The sequence below is a fragment of the Trachemys scripta genome, chromosome 5, assembly GCF_013100865.1.
Source record: "Trachemys scripta elegans isolate TJP31775 chromosome 5, CAS_Tse_1.0, whole genome shotgun sequence".
NCBI lineage: Eukaryota > Metazoa > Chordata > Testudines > Emydidae > Trachemys > Trachemys scripta.
Window position 1 is genome coordinate 80,045,279 of NC_048302.1, and position 20,394 is coordinate 80,065,672.

Below are 20,394 nucleotides of genomic sequence, written 5' to 3' on the forward strand. Positions count from 1 at the left end.
GCGCCGCGCTCCCCCCCGCCGCCCCTAGCATGTGCTTGGGTGCCTGGTGCCTGGAGCCGGCCCTGTCCACGGGGACTTCTTGTGTGTCATCTGGTTATATAGCGTTTGGGGCACAAAGGGTCCAGTTTGTCAGCCATTCTCTTCCACATAAGGGTCATAGCATGTGCAGGAGCTACTAAAGAATGAAGAATCCTTCCCTCCACATGCCATTGAGCTCTTATGTGGCAAGCCTCTTTGCTGAGGCTTGGTGAAGGGAATGGGATTAAAAAGCAGCAACTGCTAGCTCAACACACAAGAGTTACTTTCATAATCCAAATCATTACCCTTCTATGGGCAAAACAGTGTACCCTCACCAACAAGCAAAGCAATTCCTAAAGTCAGCTGAAAATATAAAACACTTACCATATGCTTCACAATGGACCAAACTGCCTGAAGAGAATCCAGCTAATTAGCAACAGCAGTCATAGTAGACATCTTGGTTCCCAGCAGCAGTTCCTTCCTTGAGTCTACAGGATCTATAGTAGGTCTGGTACTTCTACCCACGATGATAGCTATGATCTAGTCTGAAAAGAAAGCATGTTCTGTGAATTTAGTCATTGTTTGTTTACAGCAAGCCTTTTCTTTTTGAAGCTGTGTTGCGATACGATTGTGCCAGATTCTGCCCTCAGATATGTACACATTGATTGTGAATTATAGTTGGGTGCATACTTCTTAAATCAGGATGTGACCTATAGTTCATAACACAGAGCATAGTTACCAAGCTTAGTGCAGATCCATGTGTGACATATTATACAAGTCATGTAATGAGCCATTTGCATATTTGTAAATAATTATTTTATAACCATATAGCAGATTAAAATAATTGTGTCCCTAACTGCCTGGAGCTAGCAGGAAGCTTTCTTCTTATGCTTATTTTTTCAAAATTGTCCATTATGATGCTTTTACTACAGCTGTGCTGGGGGAGGGGGGCAGGAGGAAATCAATTTTTAAATGGAATAACCAAAAATCCCAAACACAAAAATGCAAACAAACACACACTGGTTTTCAGATGAAAATATTCACTTAAAAAAAAAACAACAAAACAAAAACAAAAAAAACCCTCAAGGAAAGCAGATACTGTCCCTGAATGTTTGTTTGGTTGAAAACCCTATTCTCCAAAGAAAAGGGAAAATTTTGATTAGCCGTAGTTTTTATACCAGTTCCTGATATCTGATACTGAAAATTGTCAGCAAAAGGACACTTGATTAGAAAATTAGTTTGACAATTTCTATGTTTTAACAACTTGATTGAGCATTCTACATGCTATGAAGACCAAATTGTTAGGCAATTTTCATAAATTTAGTCTGAAATCTTATATTGTAATTTCAATTTATGGATATTCACAGATTATATAAATTCATGCCAGGTGGGATACTGCAGGCAGCAATACTTAATATAATGCATTTGATTCACACACAAGATAAACCAACTCATATGATTAATATACTCCAGTTCAGACTGACACAGGGGGAAAAAAGATTTCCCCCCCCCCCTTTTTGTCAAAATGCAGTAAGGTTTTAATTTAGAAGCATCTTGCTGTGCTGAAGTTAGTTCTATTTCAATGAAAAAGATCTAAAGCCACAGAAAAACCAAAAAATTGCCATTTAAAAAAAATTGGTTCAAGTAAATAGATTGTTCCAATAAAAGGTTGATACATATCAAAATTAAGAAAAAATCCAGAGGACATCTAGAAAAGAGTTAGATTAGCCATGGTAGGGACTATATTGTTTAATGCACAGAATATAGACTATGTGTGGGCAACGTGAACATAAATTTTGCAGGAAGACAGATTAGGTTGTAGAGACAGAGGATTAGCACTATAGGCAAATGCTTCCATGGAATATAGCGGGATCAAATTTCTGAGTGAAGCAGACCATACAGCAGAATACATATGAATACAGTAACTCCTCACTTAATGTTGTAGTTATGTCCCTGAAAAATGCAACTTTAAGTGAAACAATGTTAAACGAATCCAAATTTTCCCCGTAAGATTTAATGTAAATGCGGGGGGGGTGGTTAGGTTCCAACGAAACTTTTTTGGGGCAGACAAAAAGGCATTATATACAGTACTGTACTGTGGTGGGGAGATGCCCCTGGCTTGCCCCTGGGGCTCAGGACTGGGGATGAAGGGTCTGGGAGGGTGCTCAGGGTGGGGGCGCGGGGTCTGGGAGGGAGTTAGGGTGCAGGAGGGTGCTCAGGATGGGGATGCAGTAGGAGGCTCAGGGCTGGGGCAGGCAGGAGGTGCAGAGCACTTACCTGGGGCAGCTCCTGTTTGGTGCAGGGGGCATGCAGGTGGCTCTGCGCAACGCGGCACCGCCCCCATGGCCACGATTCTGGGAGCTGTCTCTCCCCCCCCCCCCCCCCCACAGCAGGCAGGGCCACCTAGAACAATTCTCTCCAGCCAGCTTTGAAGGGGAAAGCGCTGCTTCTCTGCAGCCGCTGGCTGCGCAGCTGCCCCTGCTCCTCTTGAGTCCTCTGGCCCGTGCTCACAGGGCCGCATTCCAAAAGGGGCTTTAGAGCTGCAGGCCAGGGCCCCGGGGCTCCCTTAACCCAGGGCCCTGCAGCCCCTAAAGCTCCTGCGTTCTGGGTGGCCCTGCCTGCCGGGGGGCGGGGGAGCAGCTTCCCCACTCGCTTGCTCCCTCCCTCCCAGAAAGTCCTAAGTGCCACCAAACACCTGTTTGGCGGTGGGGGAAGCGCTGGGAGGAAGGGAGGGGAAGGAGGCGGAGAAGAGGAACTTGTGCAATGCTCCTTTGTAAAGTCAGCCAAACGATGTTATAAGGGAGCATTGCACAACTTTAAATGAGTATGTTCCCTAATGGAGCAGCGACGTAACTTCGAAACAACATTGAGCGGGAAGACTAAGTGAGGAGTTACTGTACACTAAGTCATAACAGTATACGTATACTAGTAGACACCTAGATCGAATGAACTAGTAACAACGGGTGACTTCAAATACCTGCATATCATCTGATCACATGACACCATCAGGACAAGGTTTAGAGAAACAAGTTCTCAACATTTTAAGTGATTACTTCTTGGTACAGCTAGTTCACAGACCACACCAGAGTGGCGGCTAGTCACAATTTGATGAGTTAGACATAAGCTTTGATTTGAGAAACAACAAGAGTAAAGCCACTAATAATGATTACAATAAGTTCAACATTAGCATAGGAGAGCTTGACAATAATTATGTCAAAGATAGAGCTGAAAGAGAAATGTTTTCAGAAGTTGTATAAAGGCAGAAGTGGCAGCCCAAGGTTGATGTCAAGAGGATAGATTTCCATATCTTAAGGGCCACCATAGAAAAAACTTGGTCACCTTGTAATCTAAGTTTCGATAGTAGAACATTTAAAAGGGTGAGTAGGGATATGATTGGGGTTGTATATACTAGCACAAATATTTTAAATATAGCCAGAAGTCTCACGACTTGGAGATTTAAAAACAGATGGATTATAATAGTTTAGGATTGTGGATGCTCAAAATATGATTCTAGAAGAAATAATGTAACAGCTAATTAATCTTGCTCCAAAACTGCAATAATTTTACATCTCTCTATGTAAGGTACTTATTATGGCAGCCTTACTGTAGTATAGGAGTACCTCACAATCTAATGCATTTATCCTGAGAGGCTACAATCTCAGTGACACAAAACAACAAAATCCACCTTTCACCCCCCTTCCCACCCTTCTCTTTGTTAAATCCCCTCTTTCAATCACTTTAATTTACCCTACCATAATTATGCCCTCCTTCAGCCAACCTCAGCCTTCTGATAGAACACTACAGTAGATGTCAATTTCTTCCGCTCTGCTCTCTTCACTCTGGGTGGGTTGAGGAGGGGGGAGGGTGGGGGGAGAGATACGTTCTTACCTCAGATTAGCGAACACGGGGGGAAATCCTAGTGACAGTAAGACAGTCTTAATGACAGCTGAAGTAAGTCAAAGTGACTTAGGAAACTGGGACTCAGACTCACAATGATGAGCAGACCAATAGCTAAATAGCTTGGGGGAAAAAAAAAAAAAAATCTGTGCCTATATGCTTTCTAAACAAAAAAAGGTCATAAAACCTGCCCCGGAATTCACAATCTGTACCTTCTACACTGCAGACCAGCAATACTACTAACTGCTCACAAAGGCATTTATAAATATTTTAATAGTGTCCACTTTAATGAAGTAGCCATTATGAAAAAAAAATGCCCTAATGGAAATAAGGTTCCTGTCCCTGACAATCATACCACCTTTTAGGACAGTCTCTTTCCTAATAAAACTGCACTTTTCAGATGAGAACCTGTTGCTCCTCTTTTACCTGACTTTAGTTTTCTCTTTGGCATGTACAGTAATTAAAAGTCATCCACATGCATTCAGCAGAAAGGGATTTTGCAGACTGCAGGAGCACACCATTCACCCTGAATTTGGCCCTAATAAAATACTTAAAATCCATATTGGTTTAGGAAATTCAGCTCTGTTAATCAACTCCTTTCTTCTAAAAGATTTATCACTGTGGAATAAAATCACTTGTTAGGAAGCAAATCCAAATTGAATCATGTGCTAAATTTTCCAATCCAAGTAATGAAAAGCATTTTACATTTGAAAATAAAATCTGCATGTGATTCAAAATATCTGCAGCTGAAAGAAATTAGTCAAACAATACATGTTAATTTAATATACAGCCATAGCATTATTGATTAACGAACACTGCATCTTAAGTCACATACCATGTATTGTTCTTAATTGTGTTTTAAGAAAGTTATATGCAACTATGCAAATAAATCCATAGTTTATCTATTCCTTCTTCATATATTAAAACTACTGTGGGCTTTGATTATAGCATGGTTTGTGGATTACTGTATCTTGGCTTTGAGATGCAGTATCCTACCTGCACCTTATTATAGTCATATTGTTGAAAAGATCTGAAGTATACACGTTTCAGAATACATATAATTAATATGGTTCTGGGATGATTTCTGTCAAGCTAAAATAAACAAACTGTTCTCTCATTTTGATCTGCTTACTGCACTTATCCCAAGCTCTCAACACAAACCTATCACAAGACAATTTTAATTCATTATTATTAATACATGGCACTTAACAAGGGATAGGTCATCTCACAATGAGTCAATAAAAGATCTTATACAGTAGCATCCTAACCCCCAAATCTCCCAACTCAGACTCCACGAACAAGGTGAGATTCTTCAAGGTGGTCATGGAAATCACAGATTCGGTGACTTTCAGTGTCCTCTGTGACTTCCGCAGCAGCTGGTGTAGCTGACTTCAGGACCACCTGAGCAGTTGGGCCCAGTTGCTCAGGCATCCCATAGCCAGCTGCACTGACTGCCGCTTAGGAAACCCCGGGCAGCTGGCTCCGGGGACCATGCGAGCAGCGGCCGGTGCGGCAGGTCCCAGGGAGCGAACGAGCAGCAGTCCTGGGGCTGGCCTGGGGAACGCCTGAGCAGCGGTCCTGGGCAGCGGTCCCAGGGGCTGCCCCGGGGCCAGCCACACCGGCCGCTGCTTGGGCAGCCCCGGGCAGCTGTCTCCAGGGACCGCCAGAACAGTGGCTAACAGGGCCAGCTCTAGGTTTTTTGCCTCCCCAAGCAAAAAAATTTTTGGCTGCCCCTCACCCGCACCTCCTGCCACCTCAACCCTGAGCTCTTCCCCCCACCCCACCCACCTCCCCAGTGCTGGGCTCCCCCCTCGCCTCCAGCCGGTCCAGCGCTGGCAGGGTCGGGGTAAGCAGCAGGGCTCCCAGGCCGCGCCTCAGCGCAGGGTCCCTCTAGCCAGGGCTCCCGCCTCCAGGACCGGGGAAGACGGAGCCGGGGGACCGCCCCGGCAGGGGGCTGAGGAGCCGGGGCAGGGCAGCCCCAGAGGGAGTGGAGCCCCGGAGAGCGGGACGCGGGCCCTGCACAGCAGCACCCTGCCCTCTATGGCCCCGCTCCTGGCCGCCCTGCCGCAGTCCCTGGGCGGCTCTGGCTGCGGCGCTGGGGGGGCGGTCGCCCTGCGGCACCTGCAGACGGCTCCGTGTGCCCTGAGTGGCGGCCCCCAGCCTGAGTGTCCCGTGCTCGGAGCCTGCCCGGCCATAAGGTGTGGGTGCTGCTCCCCGACGCGAACCGCAGCGGCCCCAGGGCGCCACCAGTGCAGGACGCGCTGCTGCTGCCAGGGACAGCTCTAGGCTTTTGCCACCCAAGCACAAAAAGGCTGGCTGGAATGTGGTCCCTGAAAATGTGCTGCCCCAAGCACCTGCTTGGTTTCCTGGTGTCTGGAGCCGGCCCCGGTGGCTAAACCTTAGCCTTATCCATGAACTCCTGAGTCACACCTCCAATCAACTCTTGAGAGAAAAAGCCTTGCCACACTGGGGTGTTTTTCGGTCCTTCATTTAACCCTCCAAAGAAATTAAGAGGGCATTTTAGAAAGTGTTCCTCCCAAAAGCATTTGTATAAAATAAATGTGGGTTCACTTATCAAAAATAAAGCAAAGGCATCAAATATAGACAAGTAAACTTGGATATGGTGATATCTTCTTAAGAAGACATGCTAATTGAAAATATAGCTATTCAACTGTTCTACATCATGGGTAAAATTATCTACCAGTTTAATTCCATTTAATTAAATGGGCGCCACGTGTGGTGACTTGCAAATCATTTAAGCTGATTTTTGCATAACAAATATAATATCTAACTTATTGACATACATAGGAACATGTACCACATACCAGCAAGCATACCATTTTAACTGGCTTCTGTGGTTGCCCTTATAAGGTTTTGCAACAGTTCAGACACAGTTACCTCCTGTTCTAAATATAGGGGGAAACTAAGGTATTTCAGATCCAACTTACTGACCTTTTAAATGGTGACAACTGTACTGGTCACAAAACCTCTTCCTTCATAAAAGGTTGAGGGGGTGGGGTTATGGGGTTTTGAACCATTATACTGGAATTCTTATAACAGCAACACAAATGGAATTTAATGTAAAAAATTGTTTTTTCTAGAAGGGGCATGGTGAGGGCAAATCCAAACTAGTTCAGCTGGCTCCACACCTTGTCTAGTACTGGCCCACACACTCACAGTCCAGATCTGCAGAGCCCAGAGCCAGGGAAACCTCACAGAAGGGCTGGAAAGAGCATTTCAGATAGAGTTCTCCCTTTCACAAATGCAGATTCCCTTCTGTTCACAGATACAGAGTGGCATGTGTGACCCCGCTCAGATTGAACCATCTCCTGAAGTTCTTACTCAGTTTTTGCTCAGGCAAGGTTCCCAATAAAGCCAAACCCTGAAAGCTGCTCAACACCTGTGACTGCAGTTGACTTCACCATTTAGATTTTCTCTGTACAGCTTCCACAGATAGTACTAGATCTATTCTGATTCTTAATACAAGAAGCAGCTATCACACACTGTCCTAAATCAGTGATATTATGGTTGAAGGCTTCATGGCCTGTATAATTTTTATTGGGCACTCTGATATCAGAAAAGCAGTTTTAATGAGCTAAAATTATTGCTTATCCAGCTCAACAATAATAAATTAAATTAGCCTTTTCCGTTGCTTGCATCAAGTCTCTAACTTCAAATAACATGGCTGTTTATATGCAATTTGTGAGATGCGCTTATTAAACCCTTCTCATACAGGTCACGCTCAAGGGATGCTACTGCACTAAGTTAAATGCTTTTCACCTAAAGGACACCTTCTTAAAACATCAATGTTCGTGGGCTCAGAAGTGAGCTCTCCATATCTTTTTAACATCCTTAACCCAGAGTCAATGGTTCAGAAAACTGAACTAAGCCTTATTAACAAATCACAATTCATGTAGTTTCTTCTCAGGACACCTCATACTGAGAGGATCGTGTATTTGCTAACATTTTTTTTTAAAGTGGAAGTAAACATTGTATCACATGCAAATAAAAATTCTAAGCATGAGAAGTTAGTTCATTAAAGGGTAAATCCTGACCCCCACCTTCACATCCACAGAGGGTCCCTAGCAGCAGAACAGATACTCTCGTGCTGTCCAGCTGTGCCAGCCGCCATCTTGGCCAACACATTGAGGACTTCCAGTGCTAAAAGCATGAGGTGTTAGAGCTGGAACTAGAGAGCCAAGGCTCCCTAGTTGGGACTATAACAGATTCATATCCTTGGTGTATTGGCACAGACAGGGACCCTATCATGCACTCACATGTGGGGTACACAACAGGATTTGGAGGACGGTGCAGAGTGCACACCACTGACATGGAGTTCAGCTCTGCAGCTGGACCATTTGTACCAGTGTGTAGAGGGCAGGGTATAGTTGAGGTTATATCCATCCTCTTGTCCATCATCATCATAAAGAGGATGCATTAGGCTCCAGAAGCTATTCCTCTACATCTTTACATTATGCCCTTGTGGAACAGCTAGTTCTATTTTACATAAAGTGAGAGGCTATTCTCAGTTTAGTCCTAAATAGGTGTAGGAGCTGGTTCAAGCTAATCAGCTAAATTATGACAACCAGAATATAATTAAGGTTAACATCCCTGCAGAAAGGGTTGTCGATGTCTGTATACACGATTGGAAAGATTTCCCTCCCACCGAAGTTTTTAAAAAAAATCAGAAGGGATAGACAGTGGTAAATATCATAGGGCCGAGTTAATTTATGGCAACTGTGCTAGCAAATAAATAAATTGATGGACGGAAGAAAACCAGACAGCAATAGAGAGAGACCAGTGGAAAATGAGAAGTCAGTGCAGTGTGATATAGCGGGGGGGAGAGAGGCCAATGTAAAGCACAAATGCAGCAATTCAGAGAGCATGGAGACTATTGCCTTCTCTAAAGCGATGGCATGATGGCACCCGAAATACTGTTTTCATGACAGTTCATGTCATTAATTACAAAATAGTGTTACATTAGAGGGAATTTAGAGAAGCGCAGCAAAAATGATAAAGGAGTTCAAAGAATCTCAAACTTGCTGCTATTAAAGTCCTGCGGCTGACCTATCTTGCACCTAGCAGGCCCAGGGGCAAGATAGGTGGCTTAAAGCCATCTTCTCCCCCTACCCTCAGCATCAAAGAGCAGAGCCCTGGGGTAGCAGATGATCTGGCCCTTTGAATTTTCACTATATAGTTCAAATATTCACTGTACCTATTCACTATAGGTATTGTCAATAAGACTTGACCTATAAGATTTTTTAAATCACTTGACGGCCCTAATTAAAACTATTAATCACGATTAATTGCTCTGTTAAACAATAATAGAATACCATTTATTTAAATAAATGTGTATGTTTTCAACATTTTCAAGTATATTGATTTCAATTACAACATAGAATACAAAGTGTACACTGCTCACTTTATATTAATTTGTTATTACAAACATTTTCACTGTAAAAAAAACTTCAATTCACTGCATTGAAGTACTGTAGTGCAATCTCTAACACGAAAGTTGAACTTACAAATGTAGCATTATGTAAAAAGAACAACTGCACTTAACAAAACAATGTAAAACTTTAGCGCTTACAAGTCCACTCAATCCTACTTCTTGTTCAGCCAGTCACTCAGACAAACAAGCATTCAGCGTTGGGGAAAACCAGGGAGGAGCGTAAGTAAGCAATGACTTGTGCAGGAGGAGCATGAGGAAGGCGTTTTGCTGATGCTTCTGGAAGGGTGATTTCTGGTACTGGGCTTCCATGGTGGGGATTTAAAGGGCTTTGGGCTCTCTGCCACTTAAATCCCGCCCGCAGCTCCAGAGGCCGGGCTGGGGCCGGGATTTAAAGGGCCCAGAGCTCCCTGCTGCTGTGGGGAGCCCCGAGCCCTTTAACCCCACTCCCCCCCCCATCCACCTACGCAGCTCCGGCAGCCGGGCTGGGGCCGGAATTTAAAGGGCTCAGAGCTCCCCGCAGCGGCCGGAGCTCTGGGCCCTTCAAATCCCGACCCCAGCCCGGCAAAGCTCAGGGCTCCCCGCAGCCACGGACCCTTTAAATCCCCCCTTTAAAGGCTCTGGGGCTCCTAGCCAGTGCCCCAGGGCATTTACATCTTGAGAGGACCTGCCTCTTCTGGTTGAGGCCACGACCCCTTAAGTCCTGCAAGTTACTTTCACCCCTGGCTAGGTGGACTCCCTTCAGCAGAGTGAGCCCTTGTTTGCAGGGGAGGGTGGATTTTACCTCAGGGACAAAGAGGCTGGTGCAGGGAGGCTGAGCTCACCAGACCACGTTCTCTATATCAATTCCAGCTCAGCAGTCTCTCGTTGGAGTTTGTTTTTGAAGTTTTTCTGTTGTAATATAGCCACCCGCAGGTCTGTCATTGAATGACCAGACAGGTTAAAGTGTTCTCCCACTGGTTTTTGAGTATTTTGATTCCTGATGTCAGATTTGTGTCCATTAATTCTTTTGCGTAGAGACTGTCCGGTTTGGCCAATGTACATGGCAGAGGGGCATTGCTGGCACATGATGGCATATATCACATTGGTAGCTGTGCAGGTGAACGAGCCCCTGATGGTATGGCTGATGTGATTAGGTCCTATGATGATGTCATTTGAATAGATATGTGGACAGAGTTGGCATCGGGCTTTGTTACAAGGATAGGTTCGTGGGTCAGTGTTTTTGTTCAGTGATGTGTGGTTGCTGGTGAGTATTTGCTTTAGGTTGGGGGGTTGTCCAGTGGGAGAACACTTTAACCTGTCTGGTCATTCAATGAGAGACCTGCGGGTGGCTATATTACAACAGAAAAACTTCAAAAACAAACTCCAACGAGAGACTGTTAAGCTGGAATTGATATGCAAACTAGACACAATCAACTCAGGATTGAATAAGGACTGGGAACGGCTGAGCCATTACAAACATTGAATCTATCTCCCCTTGTAAGTATTCTCACACTTCTTTTCAAACTGTCTGTACTGTGCTATCTTGATTATCACTTAAAATTTTTTTTTCCTCTTACTTAATTGGCCTCTCAGAGTTGGTAAGACAACTCCCACCTGTTTATGCTCTCTGTATGTGTGTATATATATCTCCTCAATATTTATTCCACTCTGTATGCATCCGAAGAAGTGGGCTGTAGTCCACGAAAGCTTATGCTCTAATAAATTTGTTAGTCTCTAAGGTGCCACAAGTACTCCTGTTCTTTCTGCGGATACAGCCTAACACGGCTGCTACTCTGAAGCCTGTCATTACTTTCTGTAGCCTCTTCTTTTCCAGCCCTCTGGTGGCAGCCTGCGTTACTGCGCCTGGACAGGTTTTTCCCCGAGCTGCTCATGCAGCTCTCCTGCCCAGAGGGTCTGTGATTAAAGCGCGTTAAAAAAAATTAACGTGTTAATTGTGAAGTACATTAACCGCAGGCGTTAAGGGCAGTTAATTGACAGCCTTAATTTTAATGTATTATCTGTATTTATTTAGACTAAACTACTTACAACCCAAGAAGTTCTGCTGGCAATAAATGGAAGCGTTGCTGATTAGTTACACTGGTGATTATGGGCAGGCTATATTACCCTTAGATCAGTACTGTTACCCTCTCTTTTTATTACACCATCCAAATTAATTCATAGTCCTGTATTCTGGTTTTCAAAAATTCTGAACACACTGATCACCATCAAGCAAAATGGAGCTCCTCTCTCTCTAAAGCTCTCCTCTTGTTTTTCTTAAACACCCAACAACATGAGTAGGCTAGATAAAATCGGAATTTAAGCCAATTCCCACCATTCTGATGTTAGTTCAGGTCCTGTGTACTGGATAATTTAATGGAAGCCTATGAAGATCAATTTACTGTAACACAGAACATCTTCTGTCACTGCATCTGTGCAACTTCATTAGCATTGTGTCTTTGCTATACATTACACACTTATTTGGGGTGTAATTGGAGTCCAACACAGCACAATAGTGCCGAAAGAAATGTAATATTTTTAGCCCAGGAACTTTGTAACAGATCCTCCCTTGCTTAATTGTAGCAAAGAAAATACCTGCATACAACATACTCCATTTCTACCTTTGATATAATCCATGGTGTCTGAAAGCAAAAGAACCATAGAAAGTTGTTACAAAGTGGTGTGTGTACTAAGACATTCTGTACTCAAGACAGCAAACGCGAAACATTTGAAACTCTAGAACAGGGGTCGGCAACCTTTCAGAAGCGGTGTGCCGAGTCTTCATTTATTCACTCTAATTTAGGGTTTCGCGTGCCGGTAATACATTTTAATGTTTTATAGAAGGTCTCTCTCTATAAGTCTATATATATTATATTTTATAATACAACACTAGTTTAGTTATAAACAAGGTTTTCAAAATGTTTAAGAAGCTTCATTTAAAATTAAATTAAAATGTTGATCTTACGCCACCAGCCCGCTCAGCCCACTGCTGGTCTGGGGTTCTGTTCACCTAGGCCGGCAGTGGGCTGAGCGAGGCCTGTGGCAAGGACCCCAGCTGGCAAGGGTCCGGCAGCCAGAACCCCAGACCAGCAGCGGGCTGTGTGGGGCCGGCGGCCAGGACCCCAGACCAGCAGTGGACTGAGCGGCTCAGCTCACTGCTGCTCAGGGGTTCCATCTGCCAGCTCCTGCCAGCCGGGATCCTGGCTGCCGGATCCACTCAGCCGCTGCCAGTCTGGGGTCCCGGCCCTCCCCACATACAGTGGGTACCTACCTTCTCCCTAGTTCTGGCCATTCTCTTCCTTTCTCTGCACTGAGCTGAGGGTGGCAGTGCACTGAGCACAGGGCTCAGGGTGAAGGGTCGGGCCAGGAGCTAAAATGAGGGAGGGGGCTCAGGGTTGGGGCAGGAGGTTCGGGTGTGGGGCACTTACCTGGGCAGCTCCCATTTGATGTGAGGAGTGCAGATGGGAATGTGGGTGGGGGGTGCAGGAGCTCCCGTTTGGTGCTTCAGGTGGGGGTGGGGATGTGGCGGGTGCATAGGGTGTGGGGCGGTGCAGGTGTCAGGGTGGGGGGGGGCTGGGGATGTGTGGTGGTGCCAGAGTCAGGGCTAGGGTTGTGGGGGTGGGATGAAGGAGTCAAAACAGAGGGCTGGGTGTGTATGAGGGAGGTACAGGGCTCAGGGCAGAGGGCAGGAGGTGTGTGTGGGGTTCAGGGCAGAGGGCAGGAGGTGTGTGTAGGGGGATCAGGGCTCAGGAGAGAGGGCTGGGTGACTGCCCCCCTAAGAACTCCCAACCCCCCAGCTCCTTGTCCCCTGAATACCCCCTCCAGAGACCCCCCACCCTAACTGCCCCACCCAGGACCCTCCTTGCTCCCTGTCCCCTGACTGCCCTGACTCCTATCCACCCCCCGCCCCCTGACAGACCCCGGGACTCCCATGCCCCATCCAACCCACCCTGTCCCCTGACTGCCCCCATGCCTACCCCTTATCCAACGCCCCCGGCCCCGGACCGCTTACCATGAGTCTCCACACAGAACCTGATAAGCTGCCCCGCTGGAGCATGCAGCCTTGGCCCCCAGAGCTCTGCGCGTGCGGCGGCAGGGGTCCAGGTGGGCGGGGAGCGTCTTTCCCTCCCCATGGAGCCAAACACTGCCCCGCGGGAGTACGCAGCCCCTGCCCCCCAGAGCGCTGTGCGCGCGGTGGCAGAGCTCCAGGGGAGGGGAGAAGGCGTGGGAGGGGCCGGCAGCTTGCTGCGCTCCGGCCCAGGAGCGCGGACCCTGCAGCTTGCCATGCCGGGAGAGTGGGGTCATTTGCCCACCCTGTGCGTATGGCTATGCTTCTGCTCCCTGCCCCCGAGGAGGGAGCGGAGGGCAGAGGAGAGCGGGCCGGGCCGGGCAGGATTTTTAATGGCACGCTGGAGTCCCGGCAGGCTTCAGCGTTTCATTAAAAAAAAAAAAAAAAAATCGGCTTGCGTGCCGTCTTTGGCACGTGTGCCATAGGTTGCCAACCCCTGCTCTAGAATTAGAGACAGCCAGGTTAAAATTCAAGTCTGAAACAAGTTCTTACTTGAGTTACTAAGACCTGTTTAGATGATTAAAACTAAAAAATAAAATCTAATCGAATACTAATTCATCATATAAATGTTTTGTTCACTTTTTCTGCTATTTTCAGCTTGAACAATGAAAATAGATTGGAGAGTTTCATTTTATTCAAAGCAAGTTTCTAATCATGATCACTGTTTTGCTTTGAACACATAGGCAAGCACTGCAGCATCCTGCCAGTATTCCTGTGCAGTATTATTATCCCCTTAAAAACAAATGGTTATGTTATTTAAAAAAAAAATAGTAATATTTCTATTGATATTAAGTACTATAAATGCTTGCATTTGCAAAACTTAAGTCGACCTATTTTCCTGGCCCTCCTTATTTTAACCTCAGCACCACAATCATTAATGGATTTTATCCTCATATAACCTTGTGAAGTAGGGATGTAGTCTCTCTCTTTCACAAAGGGGGTATATTAGCATAATCAATTTTAGGACCAGGAGGGACGACTGGATCATAGGCCACCACCATCACCTGCACACTAAACCATAGAATCATAGAAGATTAGGGTTGGAAGAGACCTCAGGAGGTCATATAGTCCAACCCCCTGCTCAAAGCAGAACCAACCCGTCCTAAATCATCCCAGCCAGGGCTTTGTCAAGCCAGGCCTTAAAAACCTATAAGGATGGAGATGACCTCCACACTGCATCTTGTGACCATTGCTCCTTGTTCTGTCATCTGCCACCACTGAGAACAGCTGAGCCCCATCCTCTTTGGAACCCCCACTTCAGGTAGTTGAAGGCTGCTGTCAAATCCTCCCTCACTCTTCTCTTCTGAAGACTAAATAAGCCCAGTTCCCTCAGCCGCGCCTCATAAGTCATGTGTTCCAGCCCCCTAATTATTTTCATTGCCCTCCGCTGGAATCTCTCCAATTTGTCCACATCCTTTCTGTAGTGGGGGGCCCCAAAACTGGACATTCAGAACTGGTGAGGCCACATCTGAGGGGAATCACTTCCCTCGATCTGCTGGCAATGCTCCTACTAATGCAGCCCAATATGCCATCCTAAGTGCAGGACTCTGCACTTGTCCTTGTTGAACCTCATCAGATCTGCAAACTTGCTGAGGGTGCAATCCATCCCATCACCCAGATCATTAAGATGTTGAGCAAAACCAGCCAGGGCCGCCCAGGGGATTAGGGGGGACAAGTGGGGCAATTAGCCCCAGGCCCCGCAGGGGCCCCCCACGAGAATATAGTATTCTATAGTATTGCAACTTTTTTTTATGGAAGGAGCCCCTGAAATTGCTTTGCCCCAGGCCCCCTGAATCCTCTGGGCGGCCCTGAAACCAGCCCCAGGACCGATCCCTGGGGCACTCCGTTTGATACCAGCTGCTAACTAGACATGGAACCATTGATCCCTACCCACTGAGCCTGATGATCCAGCCAGATTTCTATCCACTTCATAGTTCATTCATCCAATCCATACTTTTATCATCTTGCTGGCAAGAATACTGTGGGAGACTGTATCCAAAATACGTTGCTAAAGTCAAGATCTCTCATGTCCACCACTTTCCCCATATCTACAGAGCCAATCAGGTTGGTCAGGCATAACTTACTCTTGGTGAATCCATGTTGACTGTTCCTGATTGCCGCCTTCTCCTCCAAGTGCTTCAAAATGGATTCTTTGAGGACCTGCTCCATGATTTTTCCAGGGACTGAGGTGAGTCTGACTCGACTGTAGTTCCCCGGATTCTCCTTCTTCCCTTTTTAAAATCCAATAACCAAAATGAGACCAAATATTACAGCCCACAGGAGAGTAGACTTCTGTTCCTCAGAGAGAGGATAAGAGGGAGTGAGGCAATGGCATGGAAATGATTAAGTGAAATATATCCAGATAATCCTGGCAAGTGACTTGCACCCACATGGTTAACTAAGGTCACACAGGTGAGCTGTAGCTGAGCTGGAACTGAACCTAGGGCTTCTGAATTCCTCTTCAGTGCCCTATCCTATTCCTCCCTACATGGATTTTAGAATTCTTTAAATACAGAGCCCCAAATAGCATGTTTATTCAATTAAAATATAAACATTTGAATCTTATTTCACTGAATGTGTTGCACATTTTTAAAAATATGTTTGTCTCTTTGATATTTGTTTATCGTTTAATGGTTTGCTTTAAATAGTGGCCAATAACTTCTGGATAAGTGGGGGAAAATGCATGCAATAGGAAAAACAGGGGTGTGAAAAATGTAAATGAATGGCTTTAAATATGACCAAGTATTTTTGTTACATTTTGTTTTTAATTTGCTGGCCAGAAGAGTTATTAGCTTTTGTTCTTGACTTGTATCCTGGAGTAATCCTGAAATATGCAAGTCATATACTGGGGCAAGGCAAAAGGGCTAGTTAAAAGGTTTAGAAATCTTAAAGGGAGTTTTAAGCTCATTAAATGGGTATTATATCTGAAAAGTAAGGAAATTCAGGGAGATTAATTAATAAAATAAGCAGCATATTATGCCACTTAGAGGGGTTTGGGATAAATGCAAAGAGCTACGTATTTTTTTTTAAAAAGTTACCTTGTTCTGTTTTTCCTTTTGTTTGAGTTAACTTGTTTACTTATGCAACAATACAGCCAACGAGACAGGAAGCTATTACTTACCATGGTATTGCCTGCTTGCAACTTGATGGACCTTAGAATAGAGAGGCAGTTAAGGTGGGGGTTCTTACACCTCTAAAGGTGGTGTGAACTTTGACTTTAGCACTGTGGTCTTTTGAGAAATATAGTTTAGTAGCTTGGCAGCCATTGTGTTTCAGACATCGCTCATCATTGTACATAATGTCATTTTAAATAAGATTTTCATAAAATTAATGAGTTGTACTGTAAACAGGCAATCACATTTAAAAAGTAGTGTAATTATACAGTAATGGTACAATATATTATTGCATATCAATGATATTCCAGGAACTATGGCTATTGTAGAATTTTCATTTAATGTTTTTAACAAGGAATTTTAGTCAAACTAGGCATTTTTCACATTAACAAATTTCTCTCTTATTTGGGTGTGGGGTGATTAGGAATTTCTTCCTATAAAAGAGGGCAGAGTTGCACAACAAAGGGTCACATTCCTTTATGTTAGAGTTCAGGCACTGCTAGAGATTGCACAGAGCCAGCAGAAGCATAGATTGAGCAACAACCTCTAGTCCTAGGAGTTTTAATGCTTATTTGTGTTAAAAAATTAACTCCTTACACTATGTAATTTGTCATTTAGCAATTTCATCCATTATTTTTAAAAAAAAGTGTTGCTTCTTCAGCAAGATATCCCAACCTCTCACATATGCTTCTCTCATTTCCATCTTGTCAATACCACACATCTACATATTTGTATGAGTCCTCCACAGTTCCACAACCTGTAAACTTCATACTCCACAGCTCAAACTTAATAAATGTTCATCCACTTTTACCTGGGAGTAGTCCAAAGAGCTATGGACTCATCATGACCACCACATTCATTTACTTTAATCATTACCTCTGCATAAATATTACCTGCTATAACTATTTAAATAGAGAAAGTTGATCTAACATCTGAACTACATTTCAAGAATTGGTTCACAGCGAGCCTTCAGACCAGTCTCTGGAATATTGCCTGGGTGCCATTTTGTCTATACTTGAAACACTGCAGCATCACAGCACTGCACCTACACCGCTGTAGTGCTTCAGTGTAGACCTGACGTACACTGATGGGAGAGGTTCTCCCATCAGCATTGGTAATCCACCTCCCCAAGAGAAAGTAGCTAGGGTGACAGAAGAATTCTTTTGTTGACCAATCACTGTCTACACTGGGGGGTCAGGTTGGCTTAACTACATCATGGATTTTTTATACTCCTGAGCAGTGTAGCTGGATTGACCTAACTTTTTAAGTGTAGACCAGGCCTAAGATGCCTACTCTTTTACTATGTGCATGGATTACAATACACACATTTACTCTTGTGTGTGGCCTAATGGAAGGAGCACTAGACTAGCACTCAGGAGACATGGGTTCTACTCCTGGCTCTGGTCTAGTGGGTGACTTTGGGCAAGTTGCTGCCCCTCTGTGCCTCAATTTCCCCATCTTTAAAAGGAAGTAAGTATCTATTTTAAAGTGCTTTGAGATCTACTGAGGAAAGCATTAGAAGAGCTAGATAGTATTTTGTTCAACTGCTTACAGAATAAAGAGTCTCATTTCTGGGCCTTAAATCTGCAGTAGTCACACTAGTAGAGCCCAGTGTAGGACTGTGGCCTTAGAAAGTGATAGCTGGAAATTGTTTATAACAACATTTTTATGAGCTACATGGATTTTAGCTATTAATATTGTAATTTTTTTTGGTTAAGTCCTAGTTAGTTACAAAACTTTTGGTAAAGAATGCCACAGTAATTAAAGGTTGTCAACGTCAGCATGTCAGATCCCTATTTTCAAGATTTTATAGCTCTCATGTAAACACAGGCAGAAGCATAACTTGGCATGCATTTGTGTGTCATACTGGCTAGTGGTACCAGAAGCCACATTTCTATGGGAAAAGATTAGAAGAGAATTTATGGTGATTATCCAGATAACTATACATCATATAGTACGTGTATAGGTGTGTATATATAAAGCAGAATGCAACATTTTATATCACTTCTAGTGTATGGAAAAAAAGATTAAAATGCAAAAAATCTTGGCAAACACACACTTTGATGGAGCTTAATTAACAAAGAAGGCAGCATGATACCACAGAACCTGGAGATGCTCATCTCTAGTTTTGTCACAATGGATTGTTAATTGTGCCATCTGAAGATTATTCATCTTCTTTCCTTCTAGCATCCTTCTCATAAATTGGATTCAGCCATTAATAACATTCACCAATTTCTTCTGGAGAGAGGCTGGAATTGCAGACCAAAACAGTGTGCTTGGTTATCATAGTACAGATACTACGGTAGCAGCTGAATCCTATAAATGCCTAATATAACCAAGCAAAACTATTATTCTTGTTTCTTTATTTCTATACATTGAGAGCCTCAGTAATCACTCTCACATCTCTAATATGGGTAGCCATGTTAGTCTGTATCAGTAAAAACAATGAGGAGTCCTTGTGGCACCTTAGAGACTAACATTTATTTGGGCATAAGCTTTTGTGGGACATAACCCACTTCATCAGATGCATGGAGTGGATAATACAGTAAGAAGGAATCAATATACAGCACAGGAAAAGATGGGAGTTGCCTTACCAAGTGTGTGTGTGTGGGCGGGGGGGTGGTCAGTGCTAATGAGGCCAATTCAATTATGGTGGATGTGGCCCATTCCCAGCAGTTGACAAGAAGGTGTGAGTATCAGAGGGAAAAGTTTTTTCGTTGAAGAACGGTGACTTTTAAGTCTGTTATTGAGTGGCCAGGGATACTGAAGTGCTCTCCTACTGGTTTTTGAATGTTACAATTCTTGAGGTCTGATTTGTGTCCATTTATTCTTTTGTGTAGAGACTGTCCGGTTTGGCCAATGTACATGGCAGAGGGGCATTGGTAGATGTGCGGGTGAATGAGCCCTTGAAGGTGTGGCTGATGTGGTTGGGTCCTAGGATGATGTCCCTTGAATAGATATGCAGATAGAGTTGGCAACGGGGTTTGTTGCAGGGATTGGTTCCTGGGTTAGCGTTTTTGTTGTGTGGTCAGGGCCGGCTCCAGGCACTAGCTTAACAAGCAGGTGTGCTTGGGGGGCCAACGGAGAGGGGCGGCACGTGCGGCAATTCGGGGGCGGCAGGTCCCTCACTCCCTCTAGGAGCGAAAGTTTCCTGTGTAAGGCTTCATGAGCCATGGGAGTAAGGGATATGCTGGGTCTTCCAGCATCACTGTGGGCATTTCAACATCCCCCACTGATCCTCTGGTCTGGAAAGTCCCTGCTTGCAGCTTTCTTTATAGGCCAATGTTCCTTAAGATGCGCCATCATACACCTTCCAGGATCGCCCCATGTTGATGTCAGTGAAACACCTGTGGTGATCCACAAGCACCTGCAATACCATAGAGAAGTACCCCTTTCTATTGATGTACTCTGTCACAAGGTGGTCCAGGACCAACATTGGAATATGCATTCCATTTAATCACCCTGCTGCAGTTAAGGAATCCCATTTCTGCAAAGACATGCACTATTTCATGCACATTTCCAAGAGTCACAGTCTTGGATGCAATTAATGGCTCGGCACACTTATGTTAAGGCAGCCCCCCATGATCTACTTCCTGACTTCAAACTGATTCGCGGTTGAATGGTAGCAATCTGGAGTTGCCAGCTTCCACACTGCGATCGCCATGTGCTTCTCCCCTGAGAAGGCTGCTCTCATTTTGGTGTCCTTGCACCACAGGGGTGGGGCAAGCTCTGCATAAAGTTCCAGGAAGGTGGCTTTGGGCATCCGGCAGTTCTGTAACCACTGCTAGTCATCCCAGACCCGCATAACAATGTGATCCCACCACTCAGTGCTTGTTTCCTGAGCCCAAAAAGCGATGGTCCACCATGTG

At 44.8% G+C, this 20,394-nt stretch overlaps 1 long non-coding RNA gene across 1 annotated transcript in view; it reads right to left on the reverse strand.

Annotated features, from left to right (window-relative positions):
* Positions 1-20,394, reverse strand: part of LOC117878122 — a 46,925-nt gene that overhangs the window by 14,635 nt on the left and 11,896 nt on the right. The window contains exon 2 of the long non-coding RNA XR_004645897.1: positions 403-563. This is a non-coding gene — a long non-coding RNA (uncharacterized LOC117878122). The remainder of the gene's footprint in view (positions 1-402; positions 564-20,394) is intronic.